The sequence below is a fragment of the Amblyomma mixtum genome, chromosome 2, assembly GCF_055824585.1.
Source record: "Amblyomma mixtum isolate Tamu chromosome 2, ASM5582458v1, whole genome shotgun sequence".
In the NCBI taxonomy this organism is placed as follows: Eukaryota; Metazoa; Arthropoda; class Arachnida; order Ixodida; family Ixodidae; genus Amblyomma; species Amblyomma mixtum.
The window spans coordinates 97974970-97991845 of record NC_143013.1 but is presented as its reverse complement, the minus strand read 5'-3'; positions in this window follow the sequence as shown (position 1 = coordinate 97991845).

The window sequence follows — 16876 nt, the reverse complement described above, 5'->3', positions numbered from 1 at the left end:
GTTGTTGTTGTTGTGACTGAGAGAAGGATGAAAAGGAAATTGCACGGGCCTGCCTACTGGCTCGAACCAAGCTACCACCGCTGCCACGTGCGGATTGAGGAGAGTTCAAAGATCAGAGGAAAGAGAAAAGGGAAAGAAACGACGCGCGTCGCAGCGACAACTGCGTCCACCGGAGCGGACGCTGCTGAAAAAAAAAACAGATCAGCGGCCGAAGCCGCGCTCGCCGAAGCGAGAACGGATACTCCACAACATGCGGCGGGTTGTTGTTGTTGTTGTGACTGAGAGAAGGATGAAAAGGAAATTGCACGGGCCTGCCTACTGGCTCGAACCAAGCTACCACCGCTGCCACGTGCGGATTGAGGAGAGTTCAAAGATCAGAGGAAAGAGAAAAGGGAAAGAAACGACGCGCGTCGCAGCGACAACTGCGTCCACCGGAGCGGACGCTGCTGAAAAAAAAAAACAGATCAGCGGCCGAAGCCGCGCTCGCCGAAGCGAGAACGGATACTCCACAACATGCGGCGGGTTGTTGTTGTTGTTGTTGTGACTGAGAGAAGGATGAAAAGGAAATTGCACGGGCCTGCTACTGGCTCGAGCCAAGCCACCACCGCTGCCACGTGCAGATAGAGAAGAGTTAAAAGAGCAGAGGAAAAAGAAAAAGGAAAGAAAAGACGCGCGTCGCAGCAACAACTGCGTCCGCTAGAGCGGACGCTGCTCAAAAAACAGATAAGCGGCCGAAGCCGCGCTCGCCGAAGCGAGAACAGATACCCGCTCTCGCCGAAGCGATAATTACGACTTCGGCGGGTTGTTGTTGTTGTGTTGTTGTGACTGAGAGAAGGATGAAAAGGAAATTTCACGGGCCTGCTACTGGCTCGAGCCAAGCCACCACCGCTGCCACGTGCAGATAGAGGAGAGTTAAAAGATCAGAGGAAGGAGAGAGAAGAAAGGAAAGACGCGCGTCGCAGCAACAACTGCGTCCGCCGGAGCGGACGCTGCTCAAAAAACAGATAAGCGGCCGAAGCCGCGCTCGCCGAAGCGAGAACAGATACGAACCGCTTCGGCGGGTAAACAGGCGAAGCGCATATATATATATACCCCCCCCCCCGTGAGGCGACACCTCCTTTCCCTCTACCCCAGCGGAGCACATCTGGTGCAACGGCAGCGGCGTCAACGGTGGCGCCATCTGTTGAAGCGCGGCTGCGGCGTTGCTAGGCAACGGCGGCTCAAGGTCGTTCGTGGGCCACGGCATACGGCTGAAGTGAGGCCACGCGACGAGCCGAGCTGGCTGGGGTAGTGTTTCTTTCGCAACAAAAATGAAAACAAACGCTGCATCGTGTGATCACAGTGTGGAACCTTTCTGCTCCACTTACAATGCTGGCTGTTTAGCAATACTCATGTGAAGCATACAAGAAAAAAAGTTCTTACGAACCAATGGGTCACTGATACGACGTGTTATGCACAATATGAACGATGTGCCTCTTTCCACAGTTTGATTACGCGCAGATAGCGGAAATGCCTTTTTTAAGGGGCATAATGTGCTATTACAAAGCCAGTTCGGTTTTACCACTGGTCGTGGCGCACAACTTGCTTCAGTGGAACTTTCAGATTCCTGAATGATGAGGTAGATCAAGGCGAGCTCGCGTCCGCACTGTTCCTTGATGCAACGGAGGCCTTTGATTCAGCTGAAGTGGCTGAGTTTTAATCGTATCGATTTCGCGGCCCTTCCTGGCTCTCATTGCCGATTACCAGCCACTCATTACCAGCCAACTTATTCATATAAATAAGGGTGCACAGCAAGTACCATTTTGGCTCCATTTTTGTTTCACATTTGCATTCATTTTGGCATTTCTTTTTTCATTTCTTCAAGGCAATGCAAGCATTTCCAGCGAGGTGAAACAAAAGAAGCCAACTGCTCTCCTGACTGGGTCTTAGCCTCGCCGGGCGCAGCAAAAGCGATAATATTTAAGAACGGAACGTCAGCTCATACAAACAACTGATCTTTATGCAAATGATCTGAGTGATTGTGTTTCTAATTTTCGTGTACGTATTTCAATTATCCAATGACACGCTTTTAGTGCCTCGTCATGCTGAGTTCACCATCGCTGCTGCGCCAGCCTCAAAGAAGGTTGTCAAACTGTTGGAAAATAGTTTTGCTATAATTTGATATCCGTCAGCAGAAAGAAAAGCCAGCTCGTATGTTTTCGCAACCATTAAAAACATATTCCGGCCATTACCCCTGTATTCATGCATATGCCCGCGTGTCGGGACTGTGATTGACTGCAACTCGTGTGAAATACTATGGTGTTTTTTATGATTGCAACGTGTCCTGAAATCGCCATTCTGAGTACGTTTGCACGAAGCTACGTAAGATTGCCTGCCTTATGAACGCTATTAAATCACTTGGAATGTGTTTTGTACGCAAGCATATTGTTCATGCCTTGGTGTATAGTTCTCTCCGCTATGGCCTGCTTTTGCTTCTGTGGGAACTTTTTGAAGAAAAAATTTCATTTTGTTTTTTATAATATTTTAACTTCGGTGAGGTACAGTTTGTTTCCTGATCCCAGTGTAAGCCCGTACGCTATCCTAAAAAAAATACCCTACTTCAAGTTATATTGACACGTTAAAGAACCCCACATGGTCCAAATTAAACCGGAGTTCTTCGGCGTCCTTCAGCGGCCTAAGTGCTGTTTCGAGATGTTGAACCCCACAATTCAGAATTTAATGTTGGTTAAGAGGCGCCAGAAGGTGACAGAACACGAAGGACGCTGGTTGAAGCGACACCATTCCTCTGTCAAGAAAAAGACAGCTTATGTATGAGGCAAACCCCACTTACACTGTATGCAGCTGATAATGAATTTTTTTCCAGAGTTTATCACATCCGCTTTGATGAATTTTGGTGCCCTACGCGCGTATTCACTGTGTGACGGTATATACCGGGTGTTGTGACAATATACGAGTCCATACAAGTTTTTGAAACCCAGAAAAAGTGCTTTTGGAAAGCACTGCAGCACGAAGAAATCCGCCGCTTTCTTCCGCACAAAACCGAAACGCGGTGCTTGAGGTACGCAGGAAGTTGAGTGCAAACGCAACGTCCGCAGGTGACGTGTTGCAATAGATTCTTATAGCATAGCGCGTACCGCGTACCGCGTACCGCATACCGCCACTAAACACGTGCTGAAAGGTCCCGACGCGCAAGGAGCGCGCGCTGTCGACGAGAACGTGTAGTGTCAACTGGCGCCCTCAAGGCAATCTGCGCATGCGCAGTGACGGCTCGCGGTAAGCGGTAGCGGTACGCGCTGTGCTGGGATCTTTAACGTGTTGTTGTTGTGACTGAGAGAAGGATGAGAAGGAAATTGCACGGGTCTGCCAACTGGCTCGAGCCGAGCCACCACCGCTGCCACGTGCAGATAGAGGAGAGTTAAAAGATAAGAGGAAGATGGGAGAGGAAAGGAAAGACGCGCGTCGCAGCAACAACTGCGTCCGCCGGAGCAGAAGCTTCTAAAAAAGAGATAAGCGGCCGAGAGAGAGAAACAACATTATTGCCATAGATTGGCGGGATTTAGGGCAGGTGGGCTTGGTGTGGCCCCCAGGTGGGGGCGACTTCCTGGGCCCACGAAATGAGTGCCAGTTGGATGCTCTTGTCTGGCCTTCTGAGGAGTTGGTTCCATCCGTCTTCGGAGGGAGCTGGCAGTAAGGTTCGAGGGGGCGGATTTCCCCGGCAACCCCAGAGGATGTGCGCCTGGGTGGCGATTTCTCCCTGGTAACAATTTTGGCAGACGGGGTCGTATTCCCCGTCTGTGATGAGTGAAAGTCTAGAATGGCTAAGGATGGAGTGTGTCTGCAACCTGCGGAGCAAGGTGGCTTGCGCTCGAGTCAAGTCGGGGTGTGGAGGCGGGAACTGGCGTCTGATCTCTCTGTAGAGGTTGGTAATTTCGGCAAAGGTCTGGGGAGCCTCGGCAAGAGCGTCTGGGTCCGTGGGGCCGGCCGCCCGGTTAGTTAGTCATCGGGCTAGTCGGTCGACCCCTTCGTTTCCAGAGTTTCCCGCGTGGGCGGGTACCCAGACCAGGTTGATCTTATGGTCGGGAGTGCAGCCGCGAAGGATGCGTGCAGCGGGGTGGCAGATAAAAAATGCCGAGTAATTTTGTATCGCTATTTTGGAGTCGCTGAAGGATGTGCGCGTACGTGGTCAGCGATGGCCAGCGCGATGGCGGTTTCTTCTGCCGCTGTCAGAGAGTGAGCTACTACTGTGGCGGCCGTGACGAGAGTAGATTGTGGCGTGGTTGCACAAGCCACGTATGTGTTTGCACTTTGCCGTGCAGCATCTACGTATATTGCGTGTTCGTAGGCAATCTAGTGCTTGGGCTTTCAGCTGACGGCGCGTATCATGGCGGCCAGGTAGCATGTTTTTGGGGACTGGTTTTATAACTAGGCGGCTATAGACCGCTATCGGAATGGGCGTCGTGGGGTGGGCGTCGCCTATGGGGTTGATGTTGAGACGGTCAAGTATGAGCCGCCCGTGTTTAGTGCGGGAGAGGCGGTGGATTTGGGCGGTCTTGTGTGCCTCTATGAGTTCTGTGAGCGTGTTGTAGATGCCGAGTTGGAGGAGGTGCTGTGTGCTGGCGTACTGAGGTAGCCCCAGTGCCGCTTTGTACGCTGAACATATTGTCACGACCAGAGGAGCCGTGAAGGTAGACGTCGGGAAGAACCCAAGACCGGGAGCCTTCTTTTAATTATGGAGCCAGCTTCCACGACACAGAACAGAACAGCGCGCCACGAGAGCCCACCGCCGCTTCGTCGTCGTCTTCGACTCAGCGCGGAGGCCGCGCGGCGCGTTAGGCGCGTGGCATTATTCCCCCCCGCGAAAGCAAACATCGTCTCGATGTGGAATGGGGTATGTACAGTGAGGGGAGGAAGAACGAAAAAAAAAGACTGGGGGTGAGGTGAACTATACAGTGCGCGCTAGATGACATGCAGGGAGAGTCAAGTTCACACGTGGGGTAAGGGGAAAAGGTACGAAACAGCGTGAACACAGCGCTCAGTCACGCGAAAAGTACGGCTTTAAGCGCACTACATGCACGATTTCAGGCCGTTGACGCTGAGGGCCGGCGACCACAGTTCCATGGGGGACAACCTCGTAGTTGACGCTGTTCAGGCGACGCAGGACTCTGTACGGGCCAAAATACCTATTCAAAAGCTTTTCGCACAATCCCTTGTGGCGCAGTGGTGTCCACACCCACACGTGGTCGCCCGGCTCGTAGTGCACGTCCCTGTGCCGAAGGTTATAGTGTCGGGCATCGGCGGATTGCTGGTCCTTGATGTGCAAGCGGGCCAGCTGACGGGCCTGCTCTGCTTGCTCCACGAAGTGGCCAGCTTCATGGGGAAGCTCTGCGTCGCCGTACGGCAGCATGGCGTCTAGCATCATGCGGACCTCTCTGCCATACACGAGACGGAACGGGGTGAACTGGGTGGTTTCCTGCGTCGCGGTATTATATGCGAAGGTGACGTACGGCAAGACCTCATCCCAGGTTTTGTGTTCAACGTCGACGTACATCGAGATCATGTCCGCCAATGTTTTGTTGAGCCGTTCCGTTAGACCATTGGTTTGGGGATGATAAGCTGTTGTTGGTCGATGAGCAGTATGGCTAAGCGCTAAGATGTCACGTAGGAGTCGGGCTGTAAACGCCTTGCCTCGGTCAGTAATGATGGCCGATGGGGCGCCGTGTCTAAGCACGATGTCGTGCATAAAGAAGTGGGCAACTTCGGCGGCAGTACCTCGCGCAAGGGCCTTCGTTTCAGCGTAGCGGGTCAAGTAGTCTGTGGCGACTACGAACCACTTGTGGCCGGACGACGAGAGAGGAAATGGCCCCAGAAGGTCCATGCCGACTTTGTCGAAGGGTATTTGTGGCGGCTCGATGCACTGAAGCAGTCCAGGAGGCTTGAGCGCGGGTTTTTTCCGCCGCTGGCATTGCCGGCATGTCCGGACATAATGCTTGACACTTGAAGTTAGGTTGGGCCAGTAATAGTTCTGCCGGATTCGGGATAAGGTGCGGGTAACTCCAAGGTGGCCGGAAGTCGGTTCATCATGGCAGGCAAGGAGGACTTCATCCCGCAGATCAGACGGTATGACGAGCAGGTAAGTTGTCGGACTTGAAGTAGAGTTCTTTTTATAAAGCACCCCTCTCCGCAGGCAGAACGACGATAGTCCACGAGCTAGGTTTCGTGGTATTTCAGGGCACCCACCTTCGAGATGTTCGATGAGCAGACGGAGCTCGGCGTCGGCACGCTGTCTGGAAACGAGCTCAGATGTGCTGACCGCTCCAAGGAAGCTATCATCGTCGGTGGTGTCTTGCGGAGGAGGTTCGACGGGAGCGCGTGACAAGGTATCAGCGTCGGTGTGTTTCCGGCCTGACTTGTAGGTGACGGTGAAATCGAATTCCTGCAGGCGTAATGCCCAACGTGCTAGGCGGCCGCAAGGGTCCTTTAAACTTTTCAGCCAGCACAGCGAGTGGTGGTCGGTGACATACTCTGCGATGTCTTGAGGGCGCTCTCCAGGGCGTGGACGGGGGCTGTCGACAGAAAAACCGCGTAGTCCCATTGCGCGATAGGGGCACCGCCGGTAGAGATGGCCGGCCTCACCACAGTGGTAGCAGAGCGGGCGTTGATCCGGAGTGCGCCAGAGGTCAGTCTTCCGCGGTGCATGGCGCCGATCCGCCCAGTAAGGAGTCGGCTGGGCAGAGTGCACCGCGACCAATGGTGCGGTGTAAGGCGAAGGCCCAGGAGATGGGGCCGCGCGGCGCACGACGTCCGCGTACGTGACTGGCTGGACAGGAGTCGGGTACGGCGCGGGATCGTATGGGGTCGGTTGCGGCGCCGGCACAGCTGCAGCGTCTTGTGCCCTGAGTGCCTGTCGGACTTCCTCGCGGATGACGCTGGTGACGGAATCGACGCGAGGGGCAAAGGTGGCTTGAAGGTGCTGCAGCTCCTCGCGGACCACGGAACGGATGAGTTCGCGAAGGGAGTCCGGATTCGTCCTGGGATCATGGTCGAACCGGTCCAACGTTGATAGAGTCGACGTTTGGCGCAGTTCCCGGTCGTACTGATGGGATCTTTGCCGCAGCAATTTCTCCATGTGCACGGCGTCGGCCAGGAACTCCGCGACGGTGTTGGGCGGGTTCCGCACGAGGCCGGAAAAGAGCTGGTCTTTTACGCCGCGCATCAGGTGCCGCAGCTTTTTTTCTTCAGGCATCCTTCAGTGCAGTCCTTGCTTCATCGCTTGCCGTCACGTAACATTTGGTGTAAGGTGCAGGGGTACCTTCTTCATCCCGGTCCCGGAGCTTAGGAGCCTGCTGTACACCGAGGTCTTCTGTGGAGATCTCACGGCTTCGCACCTTCCGGCGCTTCCCCAGCCTGCCAGGTATACCCCGCACCTCCACCAGTGTCACGACCAGAGGAGCCGTGAAGGTAGACGTCGGGAAGAACCCAAGACCGGGAGCCTTCTTTTAATTATGGAGCCAGCTTCCACGACACAGAACAGAACAGCGCGCCACGAGAGCCCACCGCCGCTTCGTCGTCGTCTTCGACTCAGCGCGGAGGCCGCGCGGCGCGTTAGGCGCGTGGCAATATAATGCTGTTCACAGCTTCCTCGTCCTTCCGGCGGAGGTGATAGTAGGGGTAGGAGTAGACTATCCTGCTAATGAGGAAATCTTGCGTGAGCCGACAGAGGTCATCCTCCTTCATACCTCTGCGGCGGGTGCTGATGCGGCGGATAAGGCCGTTGATCTGATTGGCTGTGGTGCGGAGGCGCTGAATGGCCTCGGAGTTTTGCGTGTTGTTCTGTATTAACATACCCAGAACGCGGATGGTGCGGACCGGAGGTATGAGATGTGTGTCGACTTGAAGCACAATAGGTTCTTGCGGGTCGGGGACGGGCAGGCGAGCTCGTCTGTCCCTGATGACTAGTAATTCGGACTTCGTGGAGGAGCATGTGAGCCCGTTCGCCTGTACAAAGGAGTGTACTTTATCGATTGCTGTTTGGAGGAAGTTTTGGATTTCCCCGTCAGAGCCAGAGTTGGTCCACAGGGTAATGTCATCGGCATATATTGAGTGTTTAATGTGAGGTATCTCTTCCAGGAGCGGAGGGAGGCCTCTCATTGTAGTGTTGAAAAGGAACGGAGATAGGACTGCTCCTTGTGGTGTTCCTCGGGTGCCTAGTGTGATCTTCTCGCTGTGGAGGTCTGCAATGTGAAGTTCTGCTGTACGGTTATGAAGAAATTTGGCGATGTAGTTGTAAGTGCGAGTGCCTACATTCATTTGTGAGAGGTTTGCCAGGATGGAAGCATGTGACACGTTGTCGAAAGCCTTGCTGACATCTAGGCTTAGGATGGTTCGTGTAGCTCGGATGGGTCTCGGACCGAGGATGTCGTGTTGGATTTGCCACATAATGTCTTGAGTGGAGAGGCCGGTCCTGAAGCCGATCAAAGTGGGGGGAAAAGGGTCCTCTTGGTGTACGTGAGTATGGAGTCTATTGAGTATGACGTGTTCCATGACCTTTCCCAGGCAGGACGTGAGCGAGATGGGCCGAAGGTAGCCCAGCTCGAGTCGTTTGCCTGGCTTAGGTATGAAAATCACTTTGGCATGCTTCCAAGTGTCTGGAAGGCGACCCTCATGCCAGTGTTGGTTGAAGAGGTCCGTGAGTGCCTCGACGGACTGATCTTCGAGGTTACGAAGCATCTTGTTGGTTATGTGGTCGTCGCCAGCGGCCGCGGTGGTTTTAATCTGGTTGAGGGCGGCGCGGACTTCTCCTGCCGTGATGTCGGCGTCCATGTTGGTGTTCTGAGCACCCGTGTATCCTGAAGGGATGGGAATTTCAGTGGAAGTATTGATATATTTGTCTTTCAGGGTAGCGAGGAGTTCCTCATTTGTTCCCTGAAAAGCGTGTATGACACGGGTGAGGTTCTTGTGAGATGTGGATTTGGTGTGAGTTTGGTCCAGTAGATGTCTGAGCAAGAACCACGAGTTTTTGCATCCTAACTGGCCGTTAAGACGGTCGCAGGTTTGATGCCATTGCTGCTGACTCAGTTTGATGGAGTAAGCTTCGATCTCTCGCTCGAGGCGAACGAGACGGAGCTTGAGGGGTCGATTGTGTTTTTGGCGGAGCCAGCGAGCGCTAAGACTGCGCTGGGCCTCCCACATGTGTATGAGTTTGGCGTCGGGAGAGGTGCCATCCTCGTCCTGGGTAGTCGTGGAGGTGGCATTGGCGGTGTCTTCGAGCAGCGAGTTTGTCCATGTGTCCAGGTCGTCTATGGGGGCCGAAGTGCGTTTGGCGCGCACGTATCGGAAGGTGTCCCAGTTAGTGTGCCTGATTGTTCGGTTGGGGGCTTTGCTGTGTGTAGCCGTGAAGGTTGTGCTGAGAACATAGTGGTCGCTACCTATGTTCATGCCGAGGTTTTCCCAGCGTGCGTCTGGGATGTTGCGGGCGAAAGTGAGATCGGGGCAGCTGTCCTGTGTGACACTGTTTCCAATGCGAGTAGGCCTGTCGGGGTCTAGGAGTAGTGTCAGGCTTAGTGTTTGGGCTGTCTCCCACACTTTGGCTCCCTTACGACCGCATGCTTTGCGGGGGTAGCCCCACTCGGTATGCGGCGCACTGAAGTCACCTAAGATGAGTAGCATCCCTGTTTGTGCAGTCGCGCAGGCCTTACGAACGAGGGTTGCCACTCGTGTGCTTTTGTCGCTAAGGGGGCTGTAGACGTTGAGGATGTGGAGCGGGGCTTGTGAGCGGCTGTTCGGTAGGACCTGTACGAAAGTGTGCGCAACCTCGGGGTAACTAAGGTCTATATGATTAGCTGCTAAATTTCGGTGGACCAGGATGGCGGTGTTGGGCCGGTGGACTGGTGTCGTTTGTTGGTTATATGCGGCGTAGCTGGTAAGTTTCGTGTCCATGTAGGTTTCCTGAAGTGCGATGATGTGGGGGGTGTGCAGCTGGGCCTGCAGGGTGTGCTCCAAGGCTCGCCGATTCGCCTTGAAGCCCCTGCAGTTCCATTGCCAAACTGTGAAGGGGGAGCTAGCCATCGCGTTTCCCGTAGGGTTCGGGGCGCTGTGATAGCGCGAAGGGTGATTTAAGAATGCCGCCTGCACGTGAGCGCGCGGTTGCACTCTCCGATGTGGCGACATGTAATAATGGGTGCTGGGTAGTTAGGAGGGGTTGTCGACTTCAAGGGGGTTGCGGATGTCGGGGGATTCGTGAGGGTATCGAGCCTGGCATGAAGGGTTTGGATGTTGGCTGCCATTGTGGCGCAGCTTTCTACTAGACGGTCAATGGTGGGGGCGAGTCGAAGGAGGGCACCCACGAATTGGGCTATTCGCGTATCAGCTGCCTCGAATTTGGCATCTATGTCTGCTTGTGAGGAGGGGGGAGGTGCTTTACACTTCGTGTGCTTAGACTGCTCAGTGTCCATGCGTGGATCACCTACGGGGTCGGATGTGGGAGCGTGAGCCACCTGCTGCGGTTGCAATTTGGGGTTTGCCTGTGCTGATTCTAGGCTATGAATTTTAGCGTTTGCTTTGGCCAATTGTAGCTGTAATTCCTTGACCATGTCTGCCAGCTCCCTTACCTGTGAATCTGGTGGAGAAGCGGTGACTTGTGCAGGAGTCTTCCATCCAACTTGTTTGGCTGCTTTGATCTCCGGCCGGGCTTGAGAGCTGGCCCGAGAGCTGCGTGAGGCGGATGTGGAACGGCTGCGAGTGCGGCTGGAAGGGCTGTCGCTGCCAAGCGGGGGGAAGGAGCCGTCCCGCAGTAGGTTGTGGTCGCCGCGTTTGCGGTCTCGGGACCGGGACTGGCGTCCGGGAGTTGGAGCCGGTATCGGTGTCAGTGACCGATGGGGAAGACTTGGGCCGAGTGGAGGACGTGAACCGGTATTTGCAGCTTCTGCTGCCTGTAGGGTGGGCATGCACCTTTGCAGACGATACATGAGGCTTGGCACGTGGGCGGTTGGCCAGCTGGAGGAGGGTCATGGGCTGCGCCACAGCGTCGGCAGGTTGATTGTCGCGGGTGGGGGCACACATCCGCCCTGTGGCCTAGCTTCCGGCAGTTGAAGCATGCCTCCGGACGGCTTTTGTAGGGGAACACCTCAAAAGTGAAGTCGAGATACCTCACGTAGCGGGGTAGCTTGGCATTAGCGATAGTCACCACGAAATGTCGTGTGCGGCCCATGCGGCGTGCGGCGACTACGGGGAGATCGGGGTTTCGAGTTTGGAGCTCAGCGAGGATCTCAGCGTCGGTCTCGTGACTGTAGGCTCTATATATGATTCCTCGCACGGAGTCATCGGGGCTGGGGCGTACGTGGCTACCAGGATGGCGTTGGAGTCAATGGTTAAAGTTTGTATTTTAGCATACAGGAACGCCCGTTCTTTTTCCGGTGTGCTGATGGTGACAGTGTTGTTTGTGGGGTGGATGCGGACTTGGTCAGCGGTGATTGCAAGGCGGCCGTCGATCTTGGCGGCGTTGTAGATGGCCATCGCCAATTTGGCCGGGCCGACTGCGTTGAGGTCGACGGTATTTTGCGGTCGGAAGACGATTTTGTAGTCCTCTGTAGGCAGGCGAGGAAGTGGTCGTCTTTTAGTCGGCGGTGGTGGACGGCCGCGGGGTCGTTGGTCTGACAGGACAGTGGTGGCTGCGTGCGTTTGGGTGGTGGCCGGCGGCGTTGCCGGTGGTGGCAGGCGTCTGTAGCGGCGTTGCATTTCGAGTGCCGTCCAAGTGCCATCGGCCAGCTCCGCGGCGGTAACATCCGTGCCGGTGACTGTGTACTGCATCTTTAAATGCAGCTAGGGAAGCGCCGTCGAGGCGAAGCGGGCGTCGCCGCCGCAGGTGGGGGCAGAGCACGCACTAGGCGTGCTGAGCCGTTAGGCCTAGCTTCCGCGGTCGGACGTGGCCGGAAATCGGCCGTAAAGTTGAAGGCACTCGCCTGAAAGTGCTTAAAAGTCCCACAGGTGACGCCGGATGGGTGGCGGGCCGTCCTGTGAAAAATTGGTGGCTGTAAATAGCCGGAAACTGGTGAAATCGCCGGAAAATCGCAGACCGCATATAAGATGCGTCCGCTCGCTCCGAGCGCAGTCGGCGTTACTTCTGTGCCCCATAAGCGGCCGAAGCCGCGCTCGCCGAAGCGAGGACAGATACTCCTAATTAACTTGCTATGTCAGTGCACGTTAGAGATCCCCAGGTGAATTGAAAATTGGTTTTTGAGGAAAGCAAATGGCGCAGTAATTGTCAGGAATGTGGTAGTGAAAGAAGAAAGGATGGTTGGTTTACGTGGACGTTATGGGGACGTGTGTTTAACAAATCAGTCGAAAATGTTTTACTTTGTCGAAGCACCGTTAGAAGGGCGACCGACTCGCGCCATCGCAAGCCGCGGCGGTGCCACCACCGGCGCCCAACTCCTGCGCTCTCCGATAGGAGCGCAACAGGTACTTTTTGACGTCACGCCGAAGAGAAGGGCGACCGACTCGCGCCGTCGCAAGCCGCGGCGGTGCCACCACCGGCGCCTAACTCCTGCGCTCTCCGCTAGGAGCGCAACAGGTGCTTTGTGACGTCACGCCGAAGAGAAGGGCGAGCGACTCGCGCCGTCGCAAGCCGCGGCGGTGACACCACCGGCGCCTAACTTCTGCGCTCTCCGCTAGGAGCGCGATTGTGGCGCTACGCTGAAGAGATTAGGCTCGACTCACGTCGCTAGAAAGCAGTAGCTGTGCCAACCACCAGCGGCTTAACATTGCTTCGCGATCTCGCGCCGTCCGTGTGCGACGGCGGTGCACATGAACGGCGGCCTGACTGGACTGGATTGCACTGGACTGGATTGGATTAGAATAGATTAGATTACATTGGAATGGATTGGATTGTATAACAGATGCATCGCCACAAGCACCACCACCAGCTACACTACCAGCTGAACCATGGCGTAGGTACGCATATTGCTTTCGCAATTACCGGGCTTCACCAAGCTAAGCCACAGCGAATTTTCTCACGATTCAGCTCTTGTGGATACTGTTTGCCCTGAGTGAGGACAGGCCTTCGGGAAGATGAAACAGCTAGGCTTGTAGGAGAACTGTACATTGACAAGTTTCTATTGCGCACTACTAGAATTTACTGCAGAACACTTTGTGCAGAGGTCGAGGGCCATGTAGGTGGTGGTTCTCCCAGAACTCTCATTTGAAGTCTGAGGAGTTGGGGTCGTGGAACTACGAGGTCTGTTAGAAAAGTATCCGACTTTATTTTTATTTTTTTTTTTTTTTGCGAACACCTGATGGATATGAGACAAGCGCGCTTGCATCAGGCGACCTTGAACCTTCATGCGCATGCATGAATTTTTTCCCGCCTGCCGATAGCGTCAGTCGCTGGGAAGCAGCGTTTGAGTGAGGCAGTGTGCAGTGCTCTCGTCGGTTTTTTATTGCGAGGAAAATGGCAGAGTGAAAGGAGCAGCGCTACTGCAACAAATTTTGCCATAAACTTGGCGACAGCCGAGTGGAAACCATTCGAAATATTCAGACGGCTTTCCGTGAAGATGCTATGAGCAGCACACAGTTTAAGCAGTGTTACAATTGTTTTAAAGATGGCCGCACATCGGTGGAGAACGAGCCACGCTCCAATCGGCCACCAACATGCCAAAATGACCAGGTCATTGCCGAACTGAACGCTATGGTGATGCGGGACTGTCGCGTGACTATCCGAGAAATTGAGGAAGAGGTGGACATGAGCAATTTCTCCGCACATTCCATTATCACCGAAGATTTGGCCATGGAGAGAGTTGCGGCGAAATTCGTGCCGAAGCTGCTCACGGTGGAGCAAAAGCAGCTTCGTGTTGAAGTCTCACAGGACATGCTGTATTCCGCAAACAGTGACCCCGACTTCATCAACATCATAATCACTAGTGACGAGTCTTGGGTGTACAGGTACGACCCGGAAACCAGATCCCAGTCGTCAGAGTGGAAGCATTCCACGTCACCAAGACTTAAGAAGGCCCGCCAATTGCGCAGCAATGTGAAAGTGATGCTGACTGCTTTCTTTGACACCCTCTGTGTGGCAGACCACGAGTACGCACTCTACAGGGTCAAACAATGACCAAAGAGTACTACAGGGATGTCCTCCGTTGCCTACGTGATGCTGTGCGGCGCAAGAACCCGGAGCTGAGGTCAACAGGAAATTGGCGCACCCATCGCGCCAATGCTCCTGCACATTCCTCGCACTCGAATCAGATTTTTTGGTGAAAAACCAGACTCCTGTAGTTCAACAGACTCCTTACTGTCCTGATATGGCCCCTGCGATTTCTGGCTGGTTCCCAAAATCAAAAGGCCATTGAAAGGAGCGCGATTTCAGGCAAAGAAGAACATTATGGCTGCAACGACAGCTGAGCTAAACTCCATTCCGAAAAGGGCCTTTTCGGAATACTTCCCACAATGGCAGCACCGCTGGGAGAAGTGTGTGGAGTCCCAAGTAGACTACTTTAAAGATGACTAGGTTTGCAACGCTCCAGTTATGCAAGTTTTTTTTCAACGGCCAAAGGTCGGATACTTTTCTAACAGACCTCGTATAAACACGGCACGACAAGCAAAACGGTGAGACAAAGGAACACTCAACTTGACGTATATGCGCAGTGTCCGCTAGCAAACATACTATGGCGGAGCGGCAGAAAGGCTCTGATGAGCATTGTTTAGTGTTTACTGCAGATATATATGATATACAATCCGCCTCCCGCTGATCGTTAGCAGAGGCGTCACGTGCAGGGGCACGGCGCGCCGTTCGATATATCGTATGTTCCGATGAACAGGAATTCGATAAACGCGAATAGTGCTAACCTTTTGCATGGGATTTTCAACGGGGTGTTCCGGCCATTCGATACAATTCGAATTCATGATTGATCCATACTCCCGATAGTATTCCGCGCAAACATGGCCTCCGAGAAGTTTTCCCAGTTTCCGATCTCGGAGCCCATATGACGCTACGGCTACGCGCTAGCATACGTTAAGGGGCGCTATTAATTTTATCACTTTTACCCAGCTAAAGCGAACTAGCAGAGCTGCAGGTTTGTCCTCCTATAGTTCTCATCCGGGTTATGAGCGAAAGCCGCCATTTTGCGCGCAGGTGCCATGCTTGCTGCGGAGATTGTAAACTGGTTCTAGCTCAATCCGCCTATTTTAGGCTGGCTAGTTCGCTTTATTCTCACAACGCAGTGAGACCGCTCTTTAGTAGCGCCCGCGTCACGAAGACCTATTTAAACGACTTATCAACGCATACTCCTCCCTGTGTGGATGGGTGGCGCCATCTATTACAAACCTCACAAGTCCACTCTGTTGCGCTTTCAACGCAAAACTTCCCATGAGATTGAGCGTTCCAGATACGAAAACACTTTTAAAATGTGCACTCGGGGGGAAAAGAATGACTGCAAAGCACGAGGACAGCGAGTGAACTAACGGACTTCTATGAGCAGCTGAGTGCTGAACTGTGCCAATGTGCTGGCTTCTCTAGAATGCATGGATGCTTTGGAGCCACGAGGAAATCAAATGCTAAACTCTGGCTCCCGTAAGGTGCCTATGTGCGAACTCAAACTATTAACAATTAACAGCACTATTAACAGTGGCAGGCATTGGAATTGCCCGGTGGTATGGAGGGTCTAACTTCTCGAAGCTGTATGTACGCGATGACGGACGGTATAGTTGAGGGCGCCGGATTAATTTTGACCAACCAGGCCAACAACGCAGTGGCGGCGCAGCCATACACCTAAGCCGCCGGAGGCGCACTACTCTGGAGCGTTTTTTCCAGGGATTAAAATGGTTTCCTGTGTGTTAGTGCACAAAAACTTTGCTGACACTGAAAGTAGGGAACAAGGGAAGGCTTAAAGAGGCTCTGAAAGGGGCTCTAAGAAAGTTGCGGTATGCCTGTGATGTTAAAATACGCCGTTTCACGAATATCCTCTAACAAGAATTTTTTTGATGCGTTTTGCAGAAGCCGAGTTATCTGTAGTAAAAATTTGAACCTCAGAGTCTTCGCGCCTTTCCCTCTCCTCTCGTCACTTTTTGCACGCTGGAAGGTCGGCACTCCTCCGCCGGCTCCACCTCCGGGGGCGGAGCTTCCTGACCCGCTGGAGCTACGCTGGTTGTTGGCCGCGGCCATGGTGGCTGCCTGACGTCAGAAACAATCTAACCAATAGCCATCTCTGAACTGGTACACGCAGGAACGGTGTGAGGGGGGAGGGTGCGAGCATAAAAAAGGGCTCGGAAAGGGCTCGCAAAAATTCGCGCGATTGCGAGTTCTCTGATGCGTGTAGAAGTGTATTATTTGGCTCCACGTTCATGACAACACAATGCAGTGATTGAGCGAGTAGTGCTCTCCTTCGGAGGTGTTTCAGAGTCCCTTTTAAAGAATTTGAATACATAGACGGCGTAGACCTCAGCGGCGGCTTTTTTTTATCCGGTACAGCGACTCTCAACTGATAACAGCTGCAGCAGAAAGCAACGACTTCCATCAAGCAAAACTGTTGAATCGTCAACTTGATTTTACCTGTCAAAAGCCTTAGTTCCTTGCTTGCTACCATACTTTGCACAGACTGATTTGTACAAATGTAAACTAATTTTTAACAACCCAAAGCGACACATGGGCTACAAGGGAGATGGTAGTGAAAGGCTGCAGCTTTAGACCATTCTGGGTACTTTTAGCGTGCAATGACATCACATAGCACAGGGGAGTTTTTGTATTTTGTCTCCATCGAAACACAGCCGCTGGGAACTCGGATGAACCCCGCAACCTTGGAATCGATAGCCACATGCCAGCGCCACTGAGCCCCCACAGTGGGTACATCATTGAAGTGACTGACTTTGTGAATCAGCTGCTAAGGAA